The sequence below is a fragment of the Corvus moneduloides genome, chromosome 9, assembly GCF_009650955.1.
Source record: "Corvus moneduloides isolate bCorMon1 chromosome 9, bCorMon1.pri, whole genome shotgun sequence".
Taxonomy (NCBI): Eukaryota; Metazoa; Chordata; class Aves; order Passeriformes; family Corvidae; genus Corvus; species Corvus moneduloides.
In genome coordinates this window covers 29,141,377-29,162,904 of record NC_045484.1, presented here as the reverse complement: position 1 = coordinate 29,162,904, position 21,528 = coordinate 29,141,377, and the positions used below count along the sequence as shown (strand labels likewise).

The 21,528-nt window shown below is 45.0% G+C and overlaps 1 protein-coding gene across 9 annotated transcripts in view; it reads right to left on the bottom strand.

The window, feature by feature from the left end:
• FGGY (FGGY carbohydrate kinase domain containing) overlaps nt 1-21,528 on the bottom strand; it is a 259,987-nt gene that overhangs the window by 186,341 nt on the left and 52,118 nt on the right. The window lies entirely within an intron of this gene.

Sequence of the window (21,528 nt, the reverse complement as noted above, 5' to 3'; positions counted from 1 at the left end):
TGCAAGAATGGAGCTGACAGCTAAACACGTGTACCTACATTATGAAATCTTGCTTAACAAGGAAGAGCTAATTAAGCTGTTACACTGTTGGCCCATGCTCTGAACGCTGCCAGCAACGCCCCACGACTTCACTGCCCTGGGAGGGACAGGGATGTGACGCAGCACTCGGGGGCTCGGGAATGGGAACATGCCAACAGAGACAAGTACCTTTCCAGCCATGCATTGCAAGAGTCTTCTTGGCATGGCCAGAAGAGAGGAGCCACCACCTCCTCTCTTCCCAAAATCAGTGTGCACACAATAGGGAGCACAGGAACTTCTCCCACAGCTTTTTAAACAAAGCAACCCTGAGGGTACAGTGACAGAAATTCTGTGTGAAACTGCTTAAAGCCAGCTGCTCACAGGGAAACCTTCCTTTGGAATTCTAGGCCTCAAAGTTTATGGCTTGATAGCCCAAGTCAATCTCCTCCATACCCTGGCTGGGATGATCACTGTCAGCAGCACTGAGCAGTGCCTTTTGCACGTTGCCAGCACTTCCCAGGAAAGTGTCTCAGCTGAAGGACTCAGAACGCACCACATTATTCCAAGAGGATTACATTATTCCTGATGTAGTAGGAATAAAAAACATTCTGTATTGTAAAACAAACACAGTGTAGCCTTTTTGCACAACAAAAGCCTCCAGCCACAACACCAGCAAGAATTAAAACCACACTTCCAAGATGTCCAGCTACAGTATGTATTTTACCATTATTCTGCAGACATATGTTCTGTGTGACTTGGTTCATTTATTTCCTTTTTGTTTTCAAAAGCTAACACATGGCCCTGAACAAAAATTACACTTAATTTTTTATTTGTTCAACTCAGTTAAAATCACAGCACTTGCTTTGTAGAGTTTTACATAACAATGTGTTGCTTTGTATGCCTTTTATGTAATTTAATTTCATTAAACTAGCCTGAAATAATTTAGACAGTCTACAGAGAGTTTGTGTATTCAGTGTTAGGGACTTGCATTTTACGCATTTATTCATGTCAGACTTAAAATTCGATTTGAGTGTGGGAGTTAGCAGCTTCCCTGTCCCTACATAGAGATAAATCCACAACAGGTGACAGGATTAATTCTTCCATTCTATCCGGGACTACAATGGAGGGCTGCTAAACTCTGGTGCTCTTCTATTCAAATGGAGGACCACTGGAAAAAAACAAAAAAGATGATTCAGGAAAACCATTTTACAAGTTTAAAGAGCTGGGAACTGTCTTGTGGAAGGCTGGGATTGCCTAATAATGATGGTTGCCCGATGGACAGACTGGATGAAGGAGATAGTTGACAAATGAGATGATGACAGTCCCTCACTGAGCTGTCTGGAAAAAGAACAAAATGTCAGCAGGAATAAGACAGACTGTATAAATCAGGGAGAAGCCATGAACTGAAGGAAACCTGGACATCTCAAAGCTGCTGACCAAGACACACAATACACTGTGGAGCAGCCAGGAAATCGATGCAGGTTTCCTCAGTTATTGTTTTGTCCGGGTCTGTTGTTAATAGCTTAGACAGACCTAAAGGATCCCTTTGGAAGAGCTGCCCTCCTGCTGAACAAGGCTGGACTTCTGGGAGTGTGGCTGAACAGGGGGAAATGAAGGGATTAACAGACTCTGAGGGTGAGATCCTGGTTTTGTGGAAGGGGAGCAGTCTGGCTGAACCAGCAGTTCCTGGCTCCTGAAAACTAGGGAAAATATCAGTGTGACCACTTAGGGGAGTCTGAGAGGGAGATGACCCTGAGCAATGGGGCCAAACACATACGGTCACGTTGGGGTTGAACTAAGGGAGCTTTCCTGGCTCTGCTGTAGCAGGGAATCAGAAATGAGACAGGAGTGACTCACAAAGGATGAAAACATTCAGCACAGACACCCAAGGTGTCAGGAGGAGAACCCCACCGTGGGTCTGACTGCAGCAGGACGTGCCCACACGGCATTAAGCAGTCGGTGCCAGATCACTTTTGAGAACAGCAGCTGATTCTTTCTGAAATTGCTTCCCCAGCACTGACTGTTTCTCCCGAGGAAGCCAGTGGAAATCAAACGAGCCGTCAGACTTGTAACACTCGAGTCTGCACTTCTTGTCCTTCGTTTGCTTTCCTTCCTCTTTTTGTGCCTCTTCTGCTTTCGTCGGGACGGCGTGAGGAGCAGCGGGGCTCTGACATCAGAGCTGGGGGCGGCTGCGACACAGCGAAGGCCGACGAGCAGAGGAGGAGGAAGGAGGGCAGGAGAGGAGGAAGGAGGGCAGAAGGGAGGAGGAAAGAGGGAAGAAGGGAGGAGGAAGGGCAGGAGAGAGGAGGAAGGAGGGCAGAAGGGAGGAGGAAGGAGGGCAGGAGAAGAGGAGGAAGGGCAGAGGAGGAGGAAGGAGGGCAGCAGAGGAGGAGGAAGGAGGGCAGCAGCAGACGTGAGCAGCTGTCACGTCCCCGGCCCCGCTGTCAGCTGGGGCTGCGCACTGCGCTCCTCGTCCCGTCACAGCTCCCACCAAGGACTGGGCTCCCTCCTTCTTCCTTCAGCTGGGGCGACGCTGCACTTCCAAAGGCTCCAAAACGCTCCGCACGCATGCTTTAAATTACAGATAATTCATTTTGATACGCCTTTTCCTTGGATCCGTAGACGAAATCAAAGGCAGGTTTCCCTGGGAGATGCACATCAAGCTCTGCCTGCAGCTCTGGAGTGTTGCAACACAGCTCGTAGCAACCAGGGAGAAATCAGTTCTCCTTTCTATGGCAAGGGGTTGAAGAACAAAATAATTTCATTTTATCTTAGGAAAACCAGCTTTAGCAGATTGGTGAAGACCACTTCCTCTGTATTTTTGAGGCCTGACCAACATCAGGACCACAACTCCAGCACAGTCAAGATTAAGCCCATTGTCTAAAGAGATCATTATTACACTTAGATTCCTATTAAGGTTTCATGGTACCAAGGGGGGGGGGTTGGGAGGCAAGTAATGAAATTACAGGCCTTTATTGTACAAAGGCAACTGGAGACTTTTTTTAGGATGCTATCTATCAGCCTGTCTGGCAAATGTCTGCCTAGTAATAATGTATCCGTCTGCTGAAACAAGCCTAAATAATGCATCATTATATCAATAATTAATAGGCACATGGGTCAACAAGTTCAAGATTGTTACAGGCAAAGGAGATGTGAAGGAAATGGCTCATTCCAGGCCCTGCCAGGCCTGACATGGCAAGCACAGCTCTGCAGGAAAGTGGTGGAAGGAGTGTTGGCAGCCAAGTGCCAGAGCAGAATGTGCAGCAAGGGGAATGGCTTGTGTCTGCTCAGGCCCCACTTATTCACCCAAAACAGGAACCCACCAGGATAGAACTTCCCACAGAATAGAGAGGCAGGGAGAGTATCCCATGCTCTTGATTTGGGAACCCAACTTCTCTAACTACATTCAAGAGCCCAGATGAAATGTGAGACAAGAAGGTATTGCTGATTTTAGTACAAACTGAAGAGAGCAACAGCTGAGGTCACCTACTGACCAAAAAATCTGTGCCTGAAGTAACTTGAGGTATTTTAAAATGGAAAGAGAAAAGAATCAAAGTTACCATATGAAAATTAAATCAAAATCAGAGAGGAAGTCAACATAGAAATACAGAGGATATACTAATAATAACATCTTTTTTCCCAAGAAGAGTGCTGAAAATCAGAGTATTTTGGTAATTTTAATTCCTCACTCTCAAACCAGGAGGGTGGGCTCCCATCCAAGAGAGAAGCCTCCTGATATTATTTGGGATCCAGCGACAGAAATGCAAAATTGAGGTTGCTATTTGTAAAACAAACAAAGAAAGGTGACAAACAACAATTGTGAAAACTTCATCCCCTGCAGGTTTGGTCAAGTATCCACATTTCACGTGTTCAAGCTGATCTGTGCACACGCTCCCCGCACACAATGGGACCCAATGAAAGTAGTATTAAAAATCTCAACTTAGATGTGAATACAGTATCTAGGGGAAGCAATCATAGTGCCTATGTTAAACTTGTTTTAATAGTAGTAACTTAAATACTTGGGGGAAAGAACTAAGATTTTGGCTAGGTTGGGTTTTATGGTGGTCATTTGGTTTTTGGGGTTTTTGGGTTTGGTTTCTTGCTGGGTTTTTTGTTTGGGTTTGTTTTGTTGGTTTTTTTTTTTTTTTTAACACAGGTCTTGTATAAGAAAACACAGCAAACATCACAGTTCCATTTTCAGAAAACCACAGCCTACTTACAACCAAGGCAGTACAGAAGAAAACTGAAAGTAGAAAAGAGAGTAACAAGTTGCAAAGGCAGTTCTAGTAACAAGTCATTTTAAAAAGCAGATGACCAAAATAGAAAAATCCCAAATTAATAGTTACAGTAAACTGTGCTTTTAAAGTTGTGTGATAAGTTAGTTACTGAAGATTCTGTCAAAGGGATTTTCTTCAGAATGAAGTCTGAGAGTATATGGAGGCTGGTTTGTCCTCTGGCCCGTTTCTAACCAGCAAACACTGATTGTGCTCACTCAAGGAATTCCACCAAGCTCAGAGGAGGGACACCAGCAGCAAGTGAGGACAATACATGATCTGTTTCTGAACTCAGGTGAATTAATAACAGAAACCTGTGTAGTCCCACGGTTCATACAGTCAAGGCTCTCAAGAATGCATTATGAAGCCAGAGCCCATGGCTTTGGGGTTCAAGTGTGCAAAAGCACCAGAAGACTTGTGCATCACCTCATACTCAAGAGGCCCAAGCACTTGGGAGTAGATTCTAAAGAAATTAGAATGCTGAAGCTACTTTTTCTCTCTAACTTTTTCCCAGATAACACTGTGCTGCTTTCTTGGGAGTTTCTGACCCACCAAGGAATCCACCCATGGAGGTGGCTGTGTGGGGCTGTATTCAGTCAGCACACCCCCACTGGGTTACGGAAATCTGCATTTAACCCTAGAACTGTAAACTTTGCCAGTAAATTCCAATGCCATTTATTTCCATACCTTGCCTCAGGACAGAGGTTCTCATTCCCTAAGGAGGACAGGCCCTGGGAAGTGCAAGGGGCTCTGCATCGCTGGGCAGTGACACAGGAGCAGGAACACAACACCCTGCTTCTGGTAAGGGCAGTGTCTCTGTTCCCTCCTCATCCCCTCCCACCTTCTATGGAAGGAAAACCAGCTGCTTCTGAGCCCCATCTATACATCTGAAATCCTATGGACAGGGCTAAAAAGTGGAATGTACCTCTAAGGGCATCTGTAAATGATTCCAAAATGCAAGACACTGAATAGGAAAAGGAAGTATGGCACCAAGACTTAGGTGGAGTGTAAATTTTCCAAATTAAAGACACAACAGTTCTACAGAAGAGATCAGATGAGAGGATGCCTGACAAGAGGTGTGGAACATCATTTTATAAAGAGCCTTAGGGATGTAGATACCCAATACTCTTTCATTCCTAGTGGCTGATTCCCTTCTCCTTTGAACATCCATGTGGGCTGGTGTTAGGTTCCCTGCTTCTCTCCTAAGGATAAAACAATGAAGGCCTTTTTTTCCCAACATATAGAATTGAATTTCCAAGGTTCACTTCTGGAGTAAGAGCAACCACTTCACATTCCAAAAGTACTTTATTGTAAAGACACAATTCCCTCAACTTAGTAGTCCTGAAATCAGAAGGTACCTTTTATCAATACACATGGTCCTCACCATCTTCTGACTCTTGAGCTGTTGTTTCTCTAGCCTCTCTTTACACCAGCTCCATTTCTATTGTGCAAAGTTCCTCTGTTCTATTATGCAAAACACTTTTCATCCATTTAGACAAAAGAGCTGGACTTCAAGAGATCCTGTGTTCCCATAGCAGAAGTCTGGTAGTCAGCAAATTCATATGGTTCATTTTATATGTCCAGTTACTTGATCCCAACTCCTTTCTCACCCACATGATACGAAGGATTATTCTTCTATTCATGCCTCACAGTCTTTTAATGGATTTAGGGCACAGCTCTTAAAAATGTATAAGAGAGACAGGCATCACATGATTTTGCTATGGATATTTTATGAGCAAGTCTGGGTGCATGCTGTGTGCTTGAAACAAAAGACTGCACAATGTGCTACCAGGGCAGGAGCTGTGTCATTATGTCTTGCATTCAAGGCTTCTGGGAATCTTGGGCAAGAAAAACAACAAAACAAAGGCATGGGAGAGACACCAGGATGGAGTAAATGGGTCAAGACAGCACCGATACAATTTGTTGCTATTAAAACCTGTAATTCAGTCATCTGTCAGAGAACAAATCCGATTTAGGAAGCAGCAGCCGGGCCCCTCCTTTTTTATTGGCTGCTATTTGGGGGTTGCATTTGTTAGTTAATTGACTTAAACTACTACCTTGAAAAGACAATACTGGTTCCTACGTGCTTCTTGCTTCTGCACCTGTAACAGCCACCGTGAGATGTTTTGGTACCAAGAACCACTTCAGCCATTATTTATCACTGGAGTGATTAATTGACATCTGGAGCATAAACTTCCGCTGCTACTGGCCTGGTTAAAGGTGTTGGCTGACATTTTTCAGAGCATTCAACCACCAAAGAAGACATCAGCGATGTTCAGGCACTTGAATCTCTCAGATGTGTTTTCAAGGAATGTTCTTGCAATGCTTGATCTATTCCTTGAAAAAGATGGACACAGGATGGAAGTAGGGATACAGTTCACTGTCCCCTGCTCACCAACCTTTCCAAATCTACTTCTTTTACCACCACTGCAAACACAAAAAAAATGATATTTCTATTTTCTTTATTCTCTGTTGGGGTCCCTCCCCCGCCGTGTAGCCCTGGGAGAGGGGCCCTGAGGGCACAGACACGGGGCTTCCCTGCCCCTGCTCAGCCTCGTTCCCATGGGTTGGTTTGTGTTCCCCTGTGCGGGCAGAAGGACCCTTGGTCCCGTGACTGGAACAGTTCCTGGGCAGAGCCCCGGCCATGCGGCTGGAGAAATAAACATCTCTGAAACATCTAGCAAGAATCTGTCTGTCCATATATATTTCCTTTCCACGGGACTCCTGGTTTGATATATGCGTGTTGCAGGATCCCCACTGCAACAAATGGTGGAGAATTGAGAGCAGAACGATCCCCGATCCCTAAGCGACTGATTTGTGTGAGTAAACCCTGGAAACTTTGGATTCCTCTTCTTGGTTTTGCTTTGCTATTCCATATCTAAACTATGGAGGAACCGTGGGAAGACTCTTGGCTCTCAGAGCCGCATATGGACATTTATCTTAAACTTAAAATGATTCTTGAACAACGATTTGTAAATTTTAGCTTGATTCAAGCTCAAAAAGAACTGAAACACTTCCTGGCATGGTTGTTTAAGAACTTTTTCTATGTTTCTTGGGATTTAATTCTTACCAAGGGCTTTTGGAAAACCGTTTGGACACAGTTAATACTGGAGTCAAAATATATGCTGATGGAAGAATATTTTCGTGAATATTATTTAGTTACCGAGACTGTTGAGCAATGTCAGCTGTGTCCTGGTGAAGGGAAGCCTGGTGCAGGGACCGTGCGGCCCAGGCCACGTGCACCGAGCGCTCTGCGAGCAGCAGCGAGGCAGTTCCCGCGCGCGGGCGGAGCCACGCGAGCCGCAGTGTCGGTGGCGGAGCGAGGAGCGGCGGGACCCGGCGGTGCCCGCACGGCCCCGCGCAGCGCGTGGTGGAGCGAGCCCCGTGAACGCCCGACTGAGAGGGGCGGCGCGCGGGCGGCGGCTGGCGGCGATGGCGGTGGAGCGGAGCCGCGCCCAGCCGAGACGCGCGCTGCAGCAGGGTGTGGGGGGGTCGTCGCTCGGGGGCCCGGCCGAGACGTGGGTGCAGCGCCCGGCAGCGGCAGCGAAGCTGCGACCAGAGGAGGCGACGCACGGAGAACTGAGCGGCGCGGCCCGGCCCGGCCCGCGCAGCCCCGAACGCGACCCCGGGAAGAGCGCGCAGGCACCAGCAGCCCCGACAATTCCAACACGGGAGCGACCGAAAGAGAGAGCAAAGACGCAGCGAGACAGAAAACAGCAGCCACTCGGAAAAAGGAAAAGATCATAGTAACTAAGATCTTAGGGATAGTAAAATGGTATAATGTTAAGCAAAATTATGGTTTTATAACAAGGTGTGACAACCAGCAAGACATATTCGTGCATAGAACTGCTATTAAAAAGAATAACCCTGAAAAATGCATCCCAAGCTTGGGAGATGGAGAGGTGGTGCAATTCAAAATTATACGAGGTAGAAAAGGGTTACAAGCATCGCAGGTCACTGGGCCTGATGGTGTTCCTGTAAAAGGCAGTATATATGCAAAAAATCGTAGTCATGTTAGACAGTATCTCTATTGTAAGTCCCCCCTACAGTCTCCCTTTCCTAATCCCACCTTTCCCTTTTACCCTATGTCCTATTACCCCCAGTGTATTCCCAATCCGTTTTTTCATCCATGGTTTCCCTCACAAAACCATGCTTTTGCCAATTGTTTCCCCAAAAATCCCTTTCCAATGCCGAGTGGGGGATGAAAAGGGGGAGGGAAGAAGTTAAACCCTCTCCTGCCTCAGTTTCCCCACAAAGCATGCTCAGAGAGTCCTGTCTCCCTTCTGTCAGCCCTAAGATGTTCCAGAGAATCTGTTTGGACATTTAAAGACTCAGGAGGGTGGCTTGTTTTGTTTTGAAACTGTTCTTGTTATGTTTATCCAGTTGTTTTCATTCTCCTTTTATTAAAATAAAACGGGTGAGGTGTTGGGGTCCCTCCCCCGCCGTGTAGCCCTGGGAGAGGGGCCCTGAGGGCACAGACACGGGGCTTCCCTGTCCCTGCTCAGCCTCGTTCCCATTGGTTGGTTTGTGTTCCCTGCGCGGGCAGAAGGACCCTTGGTCCCGTGACTGGAACAGTTCCTCGGCAGAGCCCCGGCCATGCGGCTGGAGAAATAAACATCTCTGAAACATCTAGCAAGAATCTGTCTGTCCATATATATTTCCTTTCCACGGGACTCCTGGTTTGATATATGCGTGTTGCAGTATCCCCACTGCAACAATTCTCTTCGTATCATTTTCACTATTAGATAACTACAGACCAGCACACTCATGTGGTGCTTTACAACTGCAGAGCTGGAGGAAACTGCCCAGCTCGGTACCAGTAACAAATACCCAAATTCTAACTGCAAGCACATGCATATAAGGGCATCTACAGCTACAAATGTGGGTGTTTTTCTTGCAATCTTACTCAGAAATGAACTTTTAAAGAATCAGCTTTGCCAGAGATATTAGCTTCAATCTTCAGTTTCACTGCAGCTTCCTCACCAGGGAGGGCACGAAGGAATTTTTATGCATTACTTTTACGTGTCACTCTTTTTCCTGTTGGGAAATTTGAGTCTCCTAACAATATATTCCATGGATCCACAGCAACCCCATAGTAAGACTTAGAACACACACTGTCTTTTGTAAATATTACCTTATTATACTAAATGTAACAACTTCAGTTTGCTATTTATGGGAATGCTCTTCCTCAAGATGCTTCATAGTAGAGAAATGTAAATACCTCTGAAGTGGTAGTTTCTATAGAGACTTATTTTTCCACTGAATTGTAGAATAAACAGCCCAATTTTCTACAAATCTGGAGCATCTCTCCAAAGTGGCAGATAATGATACTTTACCACTCTGTAGCCACTTATGTCTTTGAAGCTTGCTGTAAATATGAACCACTTATGCCTTTGGGAGTATCCTTAGGTATTATCATTAGCCTCACTAAGAAAGGGAGGTAAAAAGAGCAGGTAAAAGACTTTACACAGAGTAGGGTGGCACTGCTCAGCAGCTTCATGCGCACCACACTTTTACTGCTGGCTCTGTGACAGTTCACCTTATCCCAGCCTCAGAAATGATCAGTTTCACTGCCAGCAAGATCAGGTCTCTCTCAGCAGCAGCTCTGGATTGAGGGCTGAACATGACCCCAAAACAGGCAGCAGGATTTTTTGGAAGCTCAGTCAGGTTTAGCCAATGGATGTGTGAGGAGTTAGCAAGTTTATCTCAGGTTTGGCAGTGTGGCTGCTCAGAACAGCCCTGGTCTGGGGCTGGTTTGTCTACAAGACTTGCAGCTTGCAAAAAAACTAATACTGGGAATCCATTTTTCCTGGTGTCAACACAGCCTGAAGAAGCTTCCGTGACAGCAGCCATGAGGAATTTCTGTCCTCCCCTCAGCCCCTTAGGGAATGCTGTGCCCATCCTGTAAGTTGAGGGAAGAAGCTGAAACTCTCCTGGGCAGAACAACCACTCCTGGCTTTTTGTTGCCCTTTTTTACAGGGAACAAACACAAGAGCACTTAAAACACAGTGAGAGTGCAAAGCCCCGCTTGCCCATGTGTGTCCCCTGACCCCTTCCCTCTGCACTGGGGCTGTTCCTGCCCCCTAGGCTGCTGTGGAAAGGGGCCTGGGCACCATCATTCATCCCCCAAGGTGTTTAGCTGCCAGATCTCCCTGTGGCTGATTGTGCTGCACATCCCTGTCCCTGCCACCCCAGCCCCGCGCAGATGCCGCGCGTTAGTGCTGAGATCAGTGTGGGAGTCGTCCCTCCTCCACACACCAGATGGTTCTGCATTTGTTTTTAGTGCTTACCTATCTGCTCCTCGACTCCTGAGAGTCATGTGAATCTGGGAAGGGAAAAAAGAAAAGACTTCCCCAGCAGCTAACAGAAAAAATAATTATCAAGAAGTTTCCTTTTCACGTGTTATCTCAAAACACAGAGAATGTACTCAAGAAGCATTCAGAACTTTCTCAGAAAGGAGGGAAATCAAGAGAGGGGCAGATATGGAAAGTTCCTCGGTATCCAAACAGTGTGGACAGCTCAGGCAGTGCTCCCTCTGCTCCAGGGACAGATGAGACACCCTTCAGACCAGACTAGATTGGATTAGATTGTCCAGCAATCAGTGCTGGACTAGATTGTCCAACACTTTGGCTGCCTTCCAGTTGCACTGCATAATGAAGAGCAGGTATTTTCCACTTTAACCTTGTCCTTCCTAAACCAGCAGCATTCAAAAGATGGTGAATCTGCCTAAATTAGCAATGACAATCCATCTGATTTCACTCTTTCACTTTTAAGAATGAACATGTTTTGATTTTATCGAAACAAAACAGGTCATATTTCTGCACTACCTGTGAGTAAATGAACCTGTAAATATAAAAATAAATACAAACTAGTGCAAGCGAGGTGTTTTGTGTGTGATATTTCTTCTCTGGACTTTTCAATCCAGTACAGTCCTACTAACTGTTGTGATTTATTCTGAAAGTTGGACAAGATCCAGTTCCTGAGGGTATATAATTATGTCTAAAATTTTTTTCTCCAACTTGATTGCATGAAGAAGCCTTAAAGTGCGACCGACCCATCTGCATTCTCAAGACTTAAAAACAGGAAGGGAAATGGGGAGATCTCCAAATGAATTTGTAAAAAAGCATCTGAGGAGCACCTTGTGAAAGCCTGTCTAAGGTTTGCGGATATCTGACACAGACAAGTGTGGTAGTGCTGACATCCTAAGATAGAAGTTAGGTCATTTTATCCCTGGAGCCTTGGATCCTGTCAGGATTGATGCTCCTTCCCTAGTAACCCTCACTTAGCATGATAAGCAGGCCAGGAGCAAATCCAAAACATGATGAGGTCAAAATTGCATCTTTTATGATCACATTGTTGTGAAGGGAAGCAATAGGAGGCAGCAGCTCAGCTCACAGCAAAGGAGACAATGGCAAAGTATAAAACCTAAAAATAGGGACCTCTGCAACAAAAACACCCTCACCCAACTACGCAAGCAGAGCCACTCTTCCCTGATCCTTCCTTTCCTTTTGTAGATCTCTCCCACCTCCTGCTTGGGCTTCTCAGCTTTACAGTCAGAGCAATCACAGAGCACACAGAGGGGTGACGTGTGCCAGGCACCAGAACTGGCTCCTGCTTCCTGCGGGGAACTGAAAGGGTGTCCAGCAACTCCTGGAGGTGATGGCACTGCTAAAACCACTGCTGGGGCCTGCAGGGATTCAGCCAGAAGTGCAGCATCTCTTCCAGCGGGGGAGAACAGTTTTGGAAAGACAAGGGTCACCTCAAATCATCAGGCTGGGTATCCTCATGGAAAAAAAACAAGTTTTAGGTTCTTTTCCATCACTGTATTATCTTTCATTTTCTTCCCATGGCTAGGGCTTGATGAACATCCATTTTCCTTTCCCCACTGCCAATGTCTGGTGCTCTTACATCCTGTCCCACTTCATCCATATCCCCCCATGCTGCAGAGCCCACTTCTCCCCAAAAGTGGTTTCATTTCCTCCCCCACTTCTCCCACCACCAGAAGCCCTCTTTCCTCCTATTCCCAGCAGAGAGTGCTTTGCTTCCCAGCTGATTTGAATTCCTCCCTCCTTCTGTGGGCGAAGAATCATTCAGAGCAGTGGCATTTCAAACTCTGCAGAGAAGGTAGGTAGTCTCAATCCCAAGTGGGAGTGAGTATCAAGTACAGTGGTAGTGGGTGCACCCAACCCCAAGACCAGCAGTTCCCAAACTTTCCTGGTGTTTAAACAGTGCCTAAGGGCTGGATGCTTCCTCCTGGACATTTGTGCTGATGGCAACTACCACAGCCAAAACCAGTGCCATGCTATATATATATATATATAAATATGTAACCTTTAATCTGTAATCTTTGTACTGTGTATCATTATTATACCATATCATTACATGATGCCATTATCATCAATCACAGAAGATTCAGAAAGAAGTTAGAAATATTATCTAGAAGAAAAGACTGTAAAAAAAATGGGGAAGAGGTTTCCATTCCATTTTAACATCTGGGAGGACAGACTTCTTACCATTCAATGCTTCTATTTCATCAATAGTGTCCTTTCTATGAAGAACCACTGAATGCAACATTTTTAAGCTTGTGGCTTATCAACCAACTACTGTCTTTTCTGCTGAAAGTGGAGTTTAATTCTTGCCTTATCCCTGCAGAGGTGATCTTGGTTCCTGCATCACCAACAGACCCCTTCTAGTTACAGGGTGATTGGAACCAGCAACCACAGAGTCTCACCACAGCACATGTCTCAGTGACATTTTCATTCTGAGTCACCATTTGATTCAGGACAAGAAATAAAATTGCCACTGGTGGAAGTTCTGCATAATTCTTTATCACCTGAGCACATGGAACAGAAAAGCTACAGAATGAATTAGTCTAGAACTTGGTGTGCTTAACAAATGTTGTTTAATGGCTCTGTTCAGAACACCTACATGTTTTGTTCCTGTTACTTGTACAGCTCTTACATGTGACAAAGAGACTAATTTTTTAACAGAGGAGGGAGGAGAGAGAACAGCTATGGACTCTTTTTTTACTGAGTATAATAATAGTAATATGGGGCTCTATACCATCTATGTCTCAGTGACTTCTTTTAAACATGCTTAGCCTATAATTGAAGGATAATTTTTCTTACTGCCAACTCCATCAGCTCACACTGACATCAGAAAACCCAACAGTGTTCTGGCTAATGTTTCATCACCAATAAAGAATTTTGAAAACTGAATTTTCCTCTGTGTGCACGAGGATAATCCTTAAAATTATGGCTTTGGTTGTACCCAGCAAAGAGGCTGCAGCAGATACGTGCCCCATCAGTGCCTGTATGCACTGGTGCATCCTGGACATGAATCACAGAATGCCAGAAAGGTTTTGGTTGGAAGGGAACTTAAAGTTCATCTTGTTCCAGCCCCCTGCCATGGGCAGGAACACCTTCCACTATCCCAGGTTGCTCCAAGCCCTGTCCAACCTGGCCATTGACATTTCCAGGGGACAGGGCAGCCACAGCTTCTCTGGGCTCCAAAAGAACCTTTGCAAACAGATGTCATATTGCTTTTTCAGGAGAGTCACCTCTTAGATTGAAAAATCTACTTAAAACCAATAAAACTTTTGTTTTCCTTTGGTCATGCTTTTTTTGTGTCTGATCCTGCCACAGTTCAGATTCCCGTGGTGTAATTAAAGAGACCACAAGTGACAGAGGAAACAAAATATGTGCAAGTGTTACATATAAAAGTATTGAGGACAAAGGTTCTTTTAAAAGCTCAGTTTGGAGCAAACTGACATTGCAGTTTTTCTCACTTGGATTTCAGACAGAGGCTAGCAAAATTTACAGTAACAAACCCTTTAATTCTTACTCCATTCAGAGAATGACTCAGCACTGCAAGGAAAAGCAGCCTAAATGTTGTGAAGTTTTGACAAACCAGCCGAGGAATGAGCAAGCAGGAGTGCAATGTGGAAGCAGTCACAGAGTTTACATCTGAGGAAAACTTTGCTGATTACATTTTGGAGGTGGTTTGTCACAGGACGGCCTCACTGCAAAGTGAAATCCCATGTGTGCATTGAATCCCGTGCCAAAGAATTCCCTTCTGGGTATAAAACTGGTCAAAGAATTCCAGGAAGCCCTTCCTTACAGAGGAAGCTAATTCAAAGTCCCCAAATGCATACCAAAAAAATAACTTTCCTTCCACATTTCTCAATCTCAGGCACCTCCTTCTGCCTTCAGGGTGCCTCCACCACTATTTTCAGAGTCCTCCTCTTTCCCCCATATCCACAGACAGCTGGTCCCGAGGAACTCACTGGCCCAGCCCCCACTTGTCTCCAGCTTGGGATGACTCGTGCTGCTCCCAGATACGTTTCTTGAGAGCAACCCTTTGATAAGCTGCACACTGAGATAACCCCGGGTTCCCTTCGTGCATCTCCTGACAGACCTGTCAATTTGTCCAGCTTCTGGAGGAGACACTGTGAGACCAGGAATGGAGGGGTCAGATGAGGGGTATCAGAGATAAGGAAGATGCCAGGATCTGGGGGAGGGCAGGGGGAAAGGGAAGAGGTTATGCAGGACCAGAGGCTGGAGCTGATCACTGTGGAAGATGCTCTGGGGTGAATTTGCAGTGTGGCTGCAAACCTCTGTGACAGCACAGCTGGGAAATCTCAGTGTGAATCCCTTCAGTTTCTACACTTCGCATACAAAAAGAGCATAAATATTTTTCTTCCTCTGGCTAATTCTTATGCAAATAGAGGGAAGTTACAAGTTTTAAGAAGTTGCTGCTCCACTGTCCAGGTTCACATCAAGTCTTTGCTTCACAGATACCAAAACATGAACACATCACGTCTGGGAAGAAAAGCTTCATTCCAGATCCAGGCTGGATCACGGACAAAAGCTAGCATAACCTCAAACCTCCAGGAGAAGCCATCAGGGGACACTAAGACTGATCTCTTCCTGTGCCTATTGCAACACATCTGCTTGGGCTGGGATTCCGGGCCATCCCCTTTGTGACGAACATCAGCAAGCAGCGTGTGCTCCTGAAGGCTTTTACATCTGCGTCCGACTCACGCTCACTCCAGAGGTTCCTGTTTCATATCCGGCTCTGATGGCTCTGTGTGTATCATGTACATTCATTTCAAGTACACACAGGGGGCACAAACAATTGTAGAAGGATTATAAAGTCTGAGAATTTGTTAGGGGCCAGCTTGGTGTTAAAACCACACTCCCAGTTCACAAATGCACATGGACACTCTGCACCACAGCTTGTATTTGAGAGGAAAGCTAAAGCACAAAAATAAGAAATTTGGTTCCCAGAAACCTTCTAATGTGCACCTTCAGAGAATTCCTAATTTTCAGAATTGTTACCAATGTGACAAACTGGCTGCTGGAGCCAGCAGCTCTTCCCCATCCCAGTAAAGTGCATTGCCATAAGTCCTTCAGAGGCAGTGATCTCTGTGAGATGGGAACAGAGCAACAACAGACACAAGTGTTGGCTCCAACGAATTTGAAGAGAAACATTTCTCTCAAACAGTTGAAGTGTGTTGCAGAACTTTGAAAATCTTGTAGTTTTCACTTTTCCTTTGGGAAAGAAATATTTTGATTTCTAACAAACAGATCTTTTTGCATCTGAGGCCTGCATGGACACTGCTCTGACGGGGAACACGGCCCTTTTTGCCATCAGAGAGCTCCTGTGCTGCCTATTCCTGCAATTCCAGACAGCAGAGATGGAATTCCAGGCTGCTGTGGGGCGTCCTCAGCTCACACCCACAGAGACTGAACACGCGATTCTCTGCCGACATGATTTTTCCTACATCTACCTCTGTGCTGGGCACTAATCCAGGGAAGTTAAAAACCCTCCCCCATGACACCCACTCAGCACTCCAGTATCTGTTTCCCAATCCTGATAAGTGTGCCTGTTATTCTGTTCTAATCTTCTCCCAAACACACCAGCATGCCCTGAAATGAAACAGCAAAGGAGAACTCAAACTAAGCATTTACCTGCAAGCAATTTTCCAATAAAAAGCAGAAAAATATGTCCCAGTCCAAACCCAACACAGCATCACATCTCCTGTCTGTGCTCCTCAACAGCAGGGACCATGTCAGGATATTCATTGAGTACTACACTCAGCAATCAGACACGAAATATTTCATGCAGTAAAACACCAAGGGCAGGTTGTTTGGTTCTGCTTTTCATTCTACAGGTTACACATGTTTTGACAAATTTATCTGACTTGCAATCAGTAAATAAACAAGGCCTAAGATACTTGATGAAGGAACTGTATTTCCCTGATAGAAATACTTTCCCATATCATCCCCAAAGGAAATGTAAGTCTTCAGTGAGTAATACACCAGTCCTACTCCCATAGCCTAGTCAGTTAGATCCAGATTACCTACATCCCCTGAGCAAGAACTGCAACACAGTTACTGCTGCTTTTCAGTAAAATCCGGGCACAGACCAGACTCTCTGAGTTACCTGGTTAATGCTGTCAGTCACTGTGCTACAGATGTGCTCCTGTGAGCAATGCTTACACCTCCTGTCAGCTCTAAAGGTGTAAGAGTAGAGTATATCCATGGGAAAGACTCATTACAGATTCCTATTTCAATTTAATCTTCATTGACAAACGGCATTTTGGGCTTTAGGACTCACATGCATTCCCTCTCTGAGACAACAGGAAGATCTTCTTTCTTCCAGCTCCCACTATCAGATGTGCCCTAAAAAAATCTCCTGAATTGTTTCAATACCAACACAAGGATTCTTCAGACTGAGGAAGAGAAAGAGAGGGCTGTATACCACATGAGAAAAAGGACTGCTCCTGCATCACTGGTTCTCCTTAGAAACTTAGAGGAGGCTGCTTTGTGTACAGAACTTGGCACTCTGGGAGCATGAAAGCCCTCTCAGTTCACTACAGGCACAGCAGATCCAAATGGATCATGGAGATGGCTTTTTGTGTGTATTTATAGCACCTCACAACTCAGGTTGAAGACTGAACATCCAAATAAATGCATCTGAGGAATCAGAGAGTACAGTTTTCTCAGTCACCAAAACTGCTCTGCAATTTTTCATCTCCATTTACATCTGCTTTTCTGTCTCCTAAAAGTGCTTGTATATATTTAACTGCTTCTAATGGACTATAAAGAACTGTGAAGAGTTTACACTTCCCTGAACATGACCTGAAGGCTTCAGATGTATTCAGACAGAAATCACATACTTTATTAAAGATAAATTATGGCACTACAGAATCAGATATAATTAATATAATGTGTCCTCATTCTCCAGGAAGGGAAAAAAGAGAGTGACTATCACTGTGAAATATCAGCTGTGGATTAGACAGAGTAAGAAAGAAAAGGATTAAAATCTGGATTGTGGCTCTTGGTCAGATATGCATCTTTAGTGGAGCAAATTTCACCTAATAAGTCATTTTTCCTCCATCCACCAACCACTAATCTCTGGTAAGTATGTTCCAGGTTACAGACTAGAGTGGAAATCCATGGAAAATGCAGGCAGGGTGCAGATCCTGGATACCTGTATTTGTGGTGCTGTTGACACAGCAGCGGCTCGGGGTGCTCCTGCTCCAGCCACGTTTCCTGTTTCTATAAACATGCTCTGTTTGAAAAGGGGCTACTCTGGGCACACATTTGCACTTTATGGCCACTCCTGTGCCAACATAAATCAGCCCCAAATGCCATCTCGGTGACATAATGTAGGACTTATGCTTAAGGGAGTCCACATCCATAAGTGAGTGGGTTCCAAAGTAATTAATTTGAGGAGTCCACTTACATTTCAATCTCCCAGCCAGACAGGCTGCCCCGTGGTTCCCTTGGCTTTTTTGCCTCAGACTCCCCAAATTTCACTCTTCCATTTCCTCCACTTCCTCACCTTTCAGGGTCAGAGTTTAACACCGCAAAGGGAAATGAAACAGAGAAAAACAAAACAAAACAAGCTGTGAAGCAGATTAAAGCCACATTTGACATCCAGAGGTACATGGTTCCTTTTTCAGCTGCAGATATGAAGTAGTAACAATTTCATGTCCGCAACTCACAGTGTAAGCTTGTGTTTTGAAAACAAAGGAGGTTTTCTAAGTGCATCTTTGCTCAAAAAAAAATGTCATGGCTTTTAAAATCTATTCTATTTAATGGTCAAGTCAGCTGAATTCTTAATTACTCTTTTCTAATTGCTTAGAAATGGCCTGGAAAGTAGAGAGAAACCCTCTTACACTTCCCTCCACTCTTGGTGCTCTAAATGCACCATCTCTGAGGGGAAGGTGCTTGCAGAGCAAGCCACAGAAATGTGTGCTTCTGCTTCTTAGAGAGGATGGGTCTGCCAAGGGCCTTCTCCTGAGCAGCACCAAGAGAATTGCCATCAGCCCATGGCTCTTGCAGAGCTCCTGCTCTGACTGCACTGTTCAGCAACATCCATCTGCTCAGAGAAACTCACTCGCTGAGGACAGAGTTCAACTCCTTTCCCAGAAAATTAACTCCTACTACCTTCTGTGGAGGCTGGATCAAATGCAAATGAGAAGACATGCAATTAGTCATGGGATAAAATGGCCCATAGGATTCAAGAGGAGAGATGCTTTACAGGAGGCAATTAGCTTCTGCTTACCCAATTTATACACAGTGCCCTGAGTCAGTGGGCGTGAGGCCATTTCATGGGATCAACCCTAAGCCAAGGATTCCATGTTTCCCCAGCAGAGAAAGATGGAACTGTTCCCCACAGCCAGCACAAAGGTTCTTAGCTTGGTCCCACATTTCTTCCTATAAGGCCCTCACAGCTCATGAGGAGGTCACAGGGATTACAGCCCATTTTTGCAGATCCCAATCGATTCTGAAACTGCAGTGTTCCCACATTTGTTTGTGCAATACCAGTGCAGAACCTGTTTCTATCAGACAACCTGATTCAATTTTCATGCTTTTTGAAGAAGAGGACAGTGATGATGTGGACATTTCCAATGCAGAGATCTCCTCTGGTTCATTTTAAATATTCAACCTGACCTTCACAAGGGATTCCAGCTTTGTTTCTGGCTTAGTCTGATGAGTGTGTAGCCCATGCCAGGGCAGACTGAATACTTGAAGCACAGATTTCTTTCTGTAGAGGTCATAATTCCAGCATGATCGATACAGAGCGGAGGAATGAGAAGCCAATAAGAGAGGTCAGACTTCATGGACCTGGTGAGAAAGGCCCAGAAAAAAGAGCACAAAACCCTGTAGCAGGGCATGAGATGGCATGGCAGGGACTAACCTCTCCCAGTGAATAAATATTTAAACTTTTACTAAACTACTAACAAGGAAGAACTGAAAGACCCTCACTTCCAAGTGGATTATTGCAGTTCTTCTTTCTCATCCGGGACCCAGAAAATCAAATTTCAAAATCCTCTGCCATGCTTTTGAAAATCTAATATAATTTGCTGAACACCAGTGGCTTTTTCTACAACAGTTTAAATAAACGTGCAACACTTAGCCATGATTATGGAGATCTGAGGGAGGAACAAGATTTTTCTTTTTTACACTTGGGAGTTATTCCTCTGTACTTGCCTTATGTCTGAAGAGATTTAAACAGAGGGGGAAAATGTGGAGGGAGTTATTCAAGGGAGTTATTCAACAAAATAAAAAAGTGCATGTGTACACTCACAGAAGCAAAAAAAAACACGCAGAAAGTTAAGTTTTTTTATAAAAAATCTCCTTTATTTTAGGGGAGAAAATGTGATGATTGCATGATTTTTATGTTTATGTAAAGATAAATGGACAAGTAGAATAACTGAACAAAGCCATTAATCAAGACTAAACTTCCCAGGTACAATTCAACTTAATTTATGGTCATATTGGACCCTCTTGCTCATGTTCAGAGTTTTAAAGGGTGGTTCTGGAGCTCAAAGGTGAAGCAAAAGTAGCTTTTCAACACATCATCCCAAATTCAGAACTGAATTCTGCTGCCACAAGGCAAATGGATGATTCTTCCAACCTGGAGATGGAAGAGCCCTGAAAGAGAATGAACTGCAGGGATCAGCCCCAGCTAACACAGGAACAAGCGAGATGAGAGTGGAGGAGATAAAATGAATGTGCAAGTAGGAAGGAGACACAGCACAGACTGGGAGCTTGTCTAGATTTTTTGAGCTTTTAGGAAAATAAATGTCTTCCATCACGTCCTGTCTCTTGCTTTAGTGATCATTTTGCAACTTCCAAATTTTTATCAGCCAAAAAGAGAACAACACTGTACTTTGCACGTGATGGTAGAACATGCTAAACTGATTGGATGATACCCTGTGCCAGATTAGGGATCTCTCTGGTCCTTCTTGTATCTATGGTTGCAACCACGCACACAAATGTAACAAAAAAGTAAAAGGAAGTTTGCAAGAGGCAGCTCTGAGCAAATCTGCCCACAAGAAGTTCCTTTCTTCTCCCTAAAAGTCAAAGCCTCATTTGCACTCTGAAGTAATTCCTCTGCCTTACACAACCCTTAATTATTTCCAATCCTTGCTGTAGTCACTGTAAGTGTCTTGATAAACTGGATAAATGCACCTTTTGGAGGGTTCACTTCTTCCTGGAGATTTTGTGGCAATTAATTTATTTTAAGATCCAGATAGCTTCCAAGATGCCTTAATCAATAGCACATCCTGTCCTCACCACGAAGCTCCTGAAATTTGTACGTGTCGAGGCCAGACTCCAAGAATGCAGACAGGTGCCCACAGGAGGGGGCAAAAATGCCAGAATTTCCCAAGCTATGGTAAACATGGGGCCGAGTTCCCTGCCCAGCAGCTCCTGCCACACATTTGGGAAGAGGAGGTTTGAATCCAGCCAGTTATTCTTCCTTATCCTGCTCCAGGGAGCTGCACCACCAGACACCCACCTGGGAGATGTGCTGTGGATGCCCATCTTCCAGCTGCCCCTGGAACAGGATTCTGGCTGCTAGGAAGTCCTTCAGGAAAGACTAAGGGATGAAGAAAGTGGAAACAGAACAGCTGCAGGGATACTCCCTGCCTCTGCTATTCCCAGAAGTTGTGGTCTTGGGGAGAAGGGGCAAGGAGCCTGAATTGATGGGTTTAGGTCAGGGGAAGAGGTGGAACAACTCTTAAGAGTATGTGGGAGGACCTGGGAGATAAAACCAGAGAATTGCTGCAGAGAACCAGAGATCCTTTGGTCAGCATGGGATCATGCAATAAACCAGGAATGAAATCATGGCTTGAGCAACGACTTTGTGCCATCAATACAATCCTGTGGGGAGTAGACATGGAAAGGGTGGACTCAGCCTGGAGTTTTCACACTTA